Here is a 10572-nt window from a genome sequence, read left to right as displayed (position 1 = left end):
AATCTAGGAGCCAGGGACAAGCAGAAGCCTCACGCCTTCTGAGTTTGCATGGCAGGAGCTCCCTGGGTGCACTGCAGCTGCCCTGCCCAACCACAGACTCAGGCATCCCTGCACTCCCAGGGGCCCAGGAAGCTTCCTTTGTCCCCCCAGGCTCAGGAGTGTTTGCTGTTGCTTCCTGGCCTCTCCCCACTACCACTGCCTGTTCTGAGAGCAGGGTTGGGGCCAAGCCCAGGAGCAGTCACAACCTGGCCTGGTGTGTGCACACTCAGGGCAGCGCTGACATGCCAGCCCCCTGCTGCTGTGGCACCTCCCAGACTTTGGGCATTGAGAAGATTTGGGAGGGAGGCTGAAGTTGGGGGAAGTGCAGCTCGGTGCTGCCCTGCAGGTTGCTCTTGGCTGGAGCAGCCTGGGCACCATGGACAGCAGCAGAGGACAGAGAGGCACCTGGGTGGAAGGGGGCAGATCAGGCCAAGGAGGGCCTGAAGGCTGGTGTCTGGGCTGCCAGTCCCACGGACCACAGTCGGAACTTATGGTGCCTTTTTGGGGCCCACCCATGGACTAACCAGTGGGAACTTCCTCCCCTCTGAGGCCCATAATATCCCCAGGCTCAGCCAGAGCAGAGTAGAGGACAGAGAGACAATGGGATGACCAGCTGCAGAAAGGAGCTACCCTCTTTGCTGAGAGCTGCAGAGATGACAGGACGACCTGCCTGCAGAGAGAAGCTTTCCACTCCAGTGTCTCCTCTCTACTGGGAGCTGAACACTCGTCAGGATAACCCAGCTGTGAAAAGGAGCTACCCACTGTGGGTCCCCTCTGAGCTGTTCTGTCACTCAAAGCTCCTCTTCGCCTTGCTCACTCTCCACTTGTCTGTATACCTCATTCTTCCCAGTCACAAGGCAAGAACTCAGGACCTGCCAAATGGCAAGGCTAAGAGAGCTGTTACACAAACAGGGATGAAACATGCCCCTTGCTCACCATGTTGTGGGCAAAGAGAAGGAGAGGAAAGCTGCAGCCCTTTGGGAGACCAGACCTGGGAGCTCCCCAAGCCAAGGCTGTGACTCCTTCTTTGGGTCCCCATAGTTCCTGGCATTTCCAAGCTTCTGGGCATCACTGCACTCCCCGATGCCAGCCAGGGAAGCTGCTTACAGTGTGCTTGCTCCAGCTGCAGCCTCACAGAGAGCCAGCACCCATGCCGGCACCTGGAGCTGCCTGCCATGCAGCAGCAGCTGGCATGTCTGACCGTGTAGTGACCAGACTCCATGCGTTTCCCCACCTGACTTGCAGTCTCCCTTGGAGGCATGGGATCCAGGCTGGTAGCTCGAGCCAAAGCCTGTTTGCCAGGCCAAGTTGGCAGAACAAGCCCAGTGGCCATGAGCAAAACCTAGGCAGAAATGCCACAAGCCACAGGTTTTCTGCCAGAAAAGTAACACCCCAAAGATCCTGCAACAATTGGTGGTTTCATAGGAAAAGCTTTGAATCTAAATTGCTTTGGGCTGTATAGCAATTTTAACAATATTTATTCTTTCTATCCATGAGCATGGAGTGGTTTTCCATTTGTTTGTGTTAGGCTCTGATTTCTTTCAGCAGTGTTTTGTAATTCTCATTGTCTCTTTACCTCCCTGGTTAGTTGTAGTCCTAGATATTTTTTGTGTGTGGCTATAGCGAATGGGATTTCATCCTTGATTTGGCACTCAGCTTGGATGTTGTTGGAGTATAAAAATGCTACTAAGTTTTGTATATTGATTTTGTATTTTAAAACTTTGCTGAAGTTGTTTATCAGATCTAGGAGCTTTTGGGCAGAGTCTGTGGTATAAAATTATATTATCTACATACAAAAATAGTTTGACTCCATCTCTTATTTGGATTTATTTCTCTTACCCAATTGCTCCGGTTAGGACTTCCAGTACTATGTTGAAAAAGAGTGGTGGAAGTGGGAAATCTTATCTTGCTCTGGTTCTCAAGGGGAGTGCTTCTAGCTTTTGCCCATTCAGTATGATTTTGTCTGTGGGTTTTTCATAGATAGCGCTTATTATTTTGCAGTATGTTCTTTCAATGCCTAGTTTGTTGACGGTTTTTAACATGAAGGGATGTTAAATTTTATCAAAAGCCTTTTCTGTATATATTGAGATGGTCATGTGCTTTTTGTTTTTAGTTTCATTTATGTGATGAATTACATTTATTGATTTGCATATGTTGAACCAACCTTGCATCCCTTGGATAAAGCCTACATGATTGTAGTGTATTAGCTTTTTGATGTGCTGCTGGATTCTGTTTGCTAGTATTTTTTGTATCTGTGTTCATCAAAAATATCAGCCTAAAGTTTTCTTTTCTCATTGTGATTCTGCCGGGTTTTGGTATCAGAATGTTGTTGGCCTCATATAATGAGTTAAGAGACAGTTCCTCCTCATCAGTTTTTTGGAATAGCTTTAGTAGGAATGGTGCCAGCTCTTCTGTATAAGTTTGGTAGAATTCAGCTGTGAATCTGTCTGGTGCCAGGCTTTTTCTAATTGGTAGGCCTTTTATTACTGACTCAATTTTGGAACTTGTTTTCAGTCTTTTAAGGATTTTATTTCTTCCTGCTTCAATCTTGGAAACTTGTGTTTCCAGGAATTTATCCATTTCTTATAGGTTTTCTAGTTTGTGTTGATAGAGGTGTTTGGAATAGTCTCTGAAGGTTTTTTGTATTTTTATGGGACTGATGGTAATGTCCCCTTTGTTATTTCCGATTGTGTTTATTTAAATAATCTCTCTTTTTTTTTCTTTATTAGTCTGGTCGGTAATCTTTCAATCTTATTATCCTTTCAAAACACCATCTTATATTTTTGTTGATCTTTTGTATTTTTTTGGTGTCTCATTTTCATTCAGTTCAGCTCTGATTTTGATTATTTCTTGTCTTCTGCTAGCTTTTGGATTGATCTGCTCTTGCTACTGCTTTCCACTGTGATTATTGCCGCTAATTGCAGAACTACTTTGGTCTTCTTTCTCTATAGAAAAATAACCATCTGTTCCCTACAGAAGTTGGGGAGAGGAAGACACATGATTGTATACATATCAGCAGTAAGGATCTAGGAGTCTAATAGCCAAAGTTCTTCATAGTTTTACACAATTCTTTCATTTTCTATTCCATGTATGTCCCACATCTTTTATGACTATGCCTCAAATTTCTGAGCCTTTTGAGAGTATTCTGTAACAAATTGGTTTGCCTCTTGTCAATATCTTTAATTTTTCAGTTTCAACTGAATATCAAAAACTGCTTAAATAATTTATGATGAAGTTTTATGAAAAATATTGGCTTTTATCTAATAAAGGCACTTCTCCATTCACTCTGCTTATCTTTTGTTCATTCATTTGGCCTAGATTTGCTGCACTAGGCTCCACTTAGGTGTTTGAAACACAGCAGTGAAGAAAACCTAGAAGTAGCTATCTACATAAAACTTACTTTTTAATATGGGTTACAGAATATAAATAATATTTAAGCACTGTATTTTAGATAGTAGTACAGTATTTAATTTAATACAAAACATGACACATAATATATACTTGTCTTTTAGATAGATATGTATCTTTTCCTGAGATCATTAAAGAAAACATTATAATATAAACTTCTCCAATTTTATCCTCTTTTATTCCTGCCACAGCTAACTACCGTTTAGAGTTAATTAAGCACCTGATTTCCATAGAGATTTATAACACCCAAAAGTGCATTGATTGGTTTTGCCTTTTTTTGTAATGTTTATATGAATTATAGTGCACATATACTTTTGTGGTTTGCTTCTTTTTCTCAATATCATTTTTTAGATATAAATACATTAATGTGTGTAACTATGGTACATTATTCTTCATTACATTTCGTGTTGCACAATTTTTAAATTCATTTTATTCTTAATGGATATTAGGGTGGTTTCCATGTTTTGGTTTTGTTTTGTGTCTTGCTATTACAAACAATAATCCTATACATATTCATGAGTGGAAGTCCCTGTTTATTTCTTTGAGCATTTTTGGAATGGGTAGGTTACTTTTCTCTATTGACTTTAAAGTGTCCCAAAAATGATGAGGTAGTAATCTGTTTAATATTTTGCAGATTTTTTTCAAGTCTATCCCTTAACGTCCAATTCTATTTATCATGATTTAAAATGAAATAAATAGAAATTCTTTATTTTAATGAAGTAGAATTTATCAGTCTTTTCCTGTATGATTTGACTGTGAGCTAAGAATTATTTTCCTATCCCCAAGATCATAAAGATATTACGGTATATATTTTTGAACAGTATTATAGTTACGCCAATTAACATTTAAGTATTCATAAGCTTGGAATTGAATTTCATGCATAGTGCAAGGTTGGCTTCTATTTATTTATTTACACAACAACACTTATGAAAGCCATTCTTCTATTTAAACCTGCACATGTTCTTTAATATTTAGGACAAACAAAAAACAAAATTATAAGCCAATCTCACTTACAAAAATAGATGAAAAATCCCAATACAATGATTGACAAATTGAATTCAGAATGTATAAAAAAGATAACGCATTATAATCAATTTGACTTTATTTCAGGACTACAAATTTGAGTTAAAATTTAAAAATAATGTAATTTAACATACATGTCAAGGGTTTAAGAAAGAACAATCATTTCATCATTCTAATAGATTTTGAAAAACATTTTGAATAAAATGTTGACAGGAAGTTTATTCTAGCTTCATACAAATACTTGGAGACTGTTTATGTGTTTTACAATTTGTTTTGACGGAGGTTTGTCCATTTTTTACAATTTTCACTGAAGTACTTTTAGCATTATTGATGCTTTTAATTGCATATTTGTTTTCTGTTTTAAAATTACTAACATTATTTTTATTATTTCCTTTATTCTGTTCTTTTGTACTTCGTTTAGCATTTCTTCCTTTTAATTTTGAGATGGAACCTTTCTTACTAATTGTTGGTTTTAATTGATTTGAATGTAAGTATTTAAATTTACAAATTTTGCTGAGTACTGCTTTATATATTTTCCATAATTTTTACTATATTTTATCATCTATTTTTATATATAAACATTTTCATTATGGTGTTTTCTTATAACTATGCTTATTTGGATGAACCTTTTAAAATTTCTAAGCTTAATTAAAGTTTTTATTGATTTCTTTCTTAATTTTCATAAGAGAACATGATACCAACTCTTTGACATGTTTGATATTATCTTTCTAGCTTAGAATGTTTGCCATTTTCATAAATGTTTCATGTATACTTGAAAACATGGACTCTTTCACTGTAGATACAAAATCTTCTGTACTTCATCACATTAAAACTATTGTTTTAATACCTTCTATATTTGTATTAGTATTTTTACTTGCTGTGTCTATCATTTAATAAGAAGTGTTGAAAATATGAATTTGTACATGTAGTTTATTGACATCTCCTTGCAATTCTGTCTAATTTTTATTCTGCATATTTTTTAATTCTTGCAAATTTGTGGGGTACATGAGAAACTTTTTACATATATATAAAATGCACAGTGGTCAAGTCAGAGTATTTAGGGTATCCATCACTTGAATGCAATAATTTTTTTAAGTATAGTCATTCTACTTTGCTATCAAACATTGAGTTATTACTTCTACCTTACTATTCATTTGTATTCTTTAATCTACTTCTCTTCACCCCGCCGCCACTTCCACCTAATCACCCTTTGTAGCCTCTGTTATCTATTTTTTCATCATTCTCTACTTCCATGTGTTCAAATTTTTAGCTCCCACCTGTAAGAGAAAGCATGCATTATATGTCTTTTTGTGACTGGTTTATTTCACTTAAGATAATGACCTCAGCTCCATCCATGTTGCTGTAAATGACACGATTTCATTCTTTCTTTATGGTGAATAGTATTCCATTGTGTATATATCCATTATCCATTCATCTGTTGATGAACATTTAGGTTGATTCCATATCTTTGCTTTGTGAATAGTGCCACAATAAACATGCAAGTGCAAGTACCACTTGGATATACAGATTTTTTTTTCCTTTGGATATATACCTACCATTGAGATTGCTGGATCAAATGGTAATTCTATTTATAGTTTTCTGAGAAATCTCCATATTGTTTTTCATAGTGGCTTTACTGTTTCAGTCTGCTTAGTCCCTAGTTCAGCTAGGTTTGCATTTTTGTCCTATGGCCACAAAGAATTAGGCATGAGGACACCAGAGATTGAGTAGAGTAGAATTTATTAGGAGGGGTGCTGAAAGCAGGCTGCCAAAAGCAGGCTGAATTCTAGAACTTTTATGTGGCAAAAACCAGGAAGTCTTCTGTGAAGACCAGGAAGTCTTTGTTCAAATGGGAGGGGTAAAATTCCCTATTAGGGTTGTTGTATCTGTGCATGCCTAGGGTTGGCCAGAGTGACTCCATCTTGGTTATTACTCATGAGTGCCTAAGCGAAACCCACAGTTGTGGGGTGGGGGGTGGGGGCTATAACCACAATGCTAATGTCATGTTAATGACTTTAGAATGAGCTGGGTCAAGTTAAGTATATTTAGCTTGATTTATTGTGTCCATGCCTGACGACTGTGTTTTTCAACATCTGGACTATGAAATGGCCTAGAGATAGAATAAGTTTTCTTCTTGCTTTACATTGTTTCATCCATAGTATTTCTCTTTCGTGTCCCTCAAAACTAATCTCTTCATGTCAGTCTAAACCAATCTACTTCTCACTTCCTCTTATATGTTTAAATAATCAAAATTTAGCTCATACTCTCTAAAATTTGTTTATTTATATATAAATATGCCTTAAGAAATCCTGTGGTGAAAGATAGAAAAAAAAAAGGCCAAGTTCCTTTCTTCTGGAATCACAGAGTTTAAATTTATAGAAACCTTAAGAATCGTTTAGCTAACCATGCCTTTCCCTCCAGAGTGTTGGAGGAACTCTTTTCTTTTCTTTTCCTTCTGTTTCTCTCTCTCTTTCTTTCTTTCTCTCTCTCCTTCCCTCCCTCCCTCCCTCTTTCTCTCTTTCTTTCTTTCTTTCTTTCTTTCTTTCTTTCTTTCTTTCTTTTCTTCTTTTTCTTTTTCTTTCTCTCTTTCTTTCTTTCTCTCTTTCTTTCTCTTTCCCTTCCTTTTTCTTTTCTTTTCTTCTTTTCTTTTGAGACAGGCACTTGCCCTGTTGCCCAAGCTGGAGTTCAGTGGTGCAATTATAGCTTACTGCAGACTTGGCCTCTGGAGCCCAAATGATCCTCCCACCTCAGCTATCTGAGTAGCTGGGACTATGGGCATGCACCGCGGTGTCCAGCTAACTTTTTCATTTTTTTGTAGAGACAGGGTCTCGCTATGTTGTCTAGGCTTGTCTTGAACTCCTGGGCTGAAGGAATCCTCCTGCCCTGGCCTCTGAAAGTGCTGGGATTACAGATGTGAGCCACCGCAGCTGGCCTGGGACCATATTTCTGAATCTTCATGTTTGAATATAACAAAACTTCCATTTCAGTTTCTTAAAGGGAAAATTAGAAACATAAGGAGGATAACTTCTACTCTTCTCTCATCCACCTTCACTTGGTGCCTTATCTGCTTGGTGAGATTGAGAGAAGTGCTGAGCACTCAGCAGCATGGTTCCCTATCTCTGGAAGCAGTATGCCCTGAAGCCACAGGCCTCTGTCACTGATGCAGTGAAGTGCTTCCTGACAAGGGTGCTGTCTCTGCAGGGAGATGGGTTTATGGGTGTGTGAACTGAACTCATGGCCATAGGTATTAGGAGATGGACTGGGGCTATAGATCCAAGCTATCTTCTCCAATCTGCTGTTGTCTGCAATTCAGCTTCCATTTTTATCTCTTTCCTCCTGACTTTGTGTCTCATTCTTGACTGGGCTCATTCCACTTCGATTTCAGATGGCCATACAATGCCCGGCCCCTGGAATATGCTGCTCCTTCTATGAAGCTCAGGAAGTGTGGATGTATTGCCCTAGAATCTCCCCATTAGAGTGACCACTAAATGTTTTGTGAAACATTCTGCAGAGAAGGGACTTGACAAGGTTTTCTGGAGTCCTGAATGTACTATATACATTTTTTTCTTTATTTCTTCTAAAAAAAAAGTTGGGGTATACAAGTGCAGAATACGCAGGTTTGTTACATAGGCATACATGTGCCATGGTGGTTTGCTGTACCTTATGATCCATCCTCTAAGTTCCCTCCCCTGATTCCCCACCCCACAACAGGCCCTGGTGTGTGTTGTTCTCCTCTCTGTGTCCATGTGTTCTCAATGTTCAATTCTCAATTATGAGTGAGAACATGTGGTGTTTGGTGTTCTGTTCTTGTGTAAGTTTGCTAAGTATGATGGGTTCCAGCTTCAGCCATGTCCCTGCAAAGGACATAATCTCATTCCTTTCTATAGCTGCATAATATTCTATGGTGTATATGTACCACATTTTCTTTATCCAGTCTATCATGGATGGGCATTTCGGTTGTTTCCAAGTCTTTGCTATTGTGAATAGTGCTGCAATAAACATACATGTGCATGTGTCTTTATAGTAGAAGGATTTATATTCCTTTGGGTATATACCCAGTAATGGGATTGCTGGGTCAAATGGTATTTCTGGTTGTAGATCCTTGAGGAATCATCACAATATCTTCCACAACGGTTGAACTAAATTCCACTCCCACCAACAGTATAAAAGCATTCCTATTTCTCCACATCCTCTCCAGCACCTGTTGTTTCCTGACTTTTTAATGATCACCATTCTAACTGGCATGAGATGGTATCTCATTGTGCTTTTGATTTGCATTTCTCTGGTGATCAGTGATGTTGAGCTTTTTTTCATATGTTTGTTGGCTGCATAAATGTCTTCTTTTGAGACATGCCTGTTCATATACTTTGACCACTTTTTGATGGGGTTGTCTTTTTCTTGTAAATATGTTTATGTTCCTTCAAAATTCTTGATTAGACCTTTGTCACATGGGTAGATTGCAAAAATCTTCTCCCATTCTGTAGGTTGCCTGTCCACCCTGATGATAGTTTCTTTAGCTGTGCAGAAGCTCTTTAGTTTAATTAGATCCCATTTGTCAATTTTGGCTTTTGTTGCCATTGCTTTGGGCTTTTTTGTCATGAAGACTTTGCCCATGCTTATGTCCTGAATGGTATTGCTTAGGTTTTCTTCTAGGGTTGTTATGGTTTTCGATTTTACATTTAAGTCTTTAATCCATCTTGAGTTAATGTTTGTATAAGGTGTAAGGAAGGGGTACAGTTTCAGTTTTCTGCATATGGCTAACCAGTTTTCCCAGCACCATTTATTACATTCCATTGCTTGTTTTTGTCAGGTTTATTGAAGATCAGGTGGTTGTAGATATGAGGTATTATTTCTGAGGTCTCTGTTCTTCTCCATTCGTCTGTAAGTCTGTTTTGATACCAGTACCATGCTGTTTTGGTTACTGTAACCTTGTAGTATAGTTTGAAGTCAGGTAGCATGATGCTTCCAGCTTTGTTGTTTTTGCTTAGGCTTGTCTTGGGTCTTGTTTGATTCCATATGAAATTTAAAGAAGTATTTTCTAACTCTGTGAAGAACGTCAATGGTAGTTTGATGTGAATAGCATTGAATCTATAAATTACTTTGGGCAGTATGGCCATTTTCACTATATTGATTCTTCCTATCCATGAGGATGGAATGTTTTTCCATTTGTTTGTGTCCTCTTTTATTTCCTTGAGCAGTGGTTTGTATTTCTCCTTGAAGAGGTCCTTCACATCGCTTGTTAGCTGTATTCCTAGGTATTTTATTCTCTTTGAAGTGATTACGAGTGGGAATTCATTCATGATTTGGCTCTCTGCTTGCCTATTGTTTGGTATAAAGGAATGTTTGTGATTTTTGCACGTTGATTTTGTATCCTGAGACTTTGTTGAAGGTGCTTATCAGTTCAAGACTTTGTTGAAGGTGCTCATCAGTTTTTGGGATGACATGATAGGGTTTTCTAAATATAAAATCATGTCGTCTGCAAACAGATACAACTTGGCTTCCTTTCTTCCTATTTGAATACCATTTATTGGTTTCTCTTGCCTGATTGCCCTGTCCAGAACTTCTAATACTATGTTGAATAGGAGTGGTGAGAGAGGGCATCCTTGTCTTGTACTGGTTTTCACAGGGAATGCCTCCAGATTTTGCCCATTCAATATGCTATTGGCTGTGGGTTTGTCATAAATAGCTCTTATTATTTTGAGATATGTTCCATCAATACCTACTTATTGAGAGTTTTTAACATGAAGGGATGTTGAATTTTATCAAGGGCCTTTTTCTGCATCTATTGAGATAATCATGGGGTTTTTGACTTTGGTTCTGTTTATGTGATGGATTACATTTATTGATTTGCATATGTTGAACCAGCCTTGCATCCCAGGGATGAAGCTGAGTAGACCTTGGTGGATAAATTTTTTTATGTGCTGCTGGATATTGTTTATCAGTATTTTATTGAGGGTTTTCACATCGATGTTCATCAAGGATATGGCCTGAAGTTTTCTTCTTTTGTGTCTCTTCCCAGTTTGGGTATCAGGATGATGCTGGCTTCATAAAACAAGTTAAGGAGGAGTCCCTGCTTTTCAATTGTTTGGAATAGTTTAAGAA

This window comes from Hylobates moloch, unplaced genomic scaffold (genome assembly GCF_009828535.3).
Source record: "Hylobates moloch isolate HMO894 unplaced genomic scaffold, HMol_V3 SCAFFOLD_3, whole genome shotgun sequence".
In the NCBI taxonomy this organism is placed as follows: Eukaryota; Metazoa; Chordata; class Mammalia; order Primates; family Hylobatidae; genus Hylobates; species Hylobates moloch.
The sequence above is the reverse complement of the archived record's forward strand: the minus strand, read 5'-3'. Positions refer to the sequence as shown.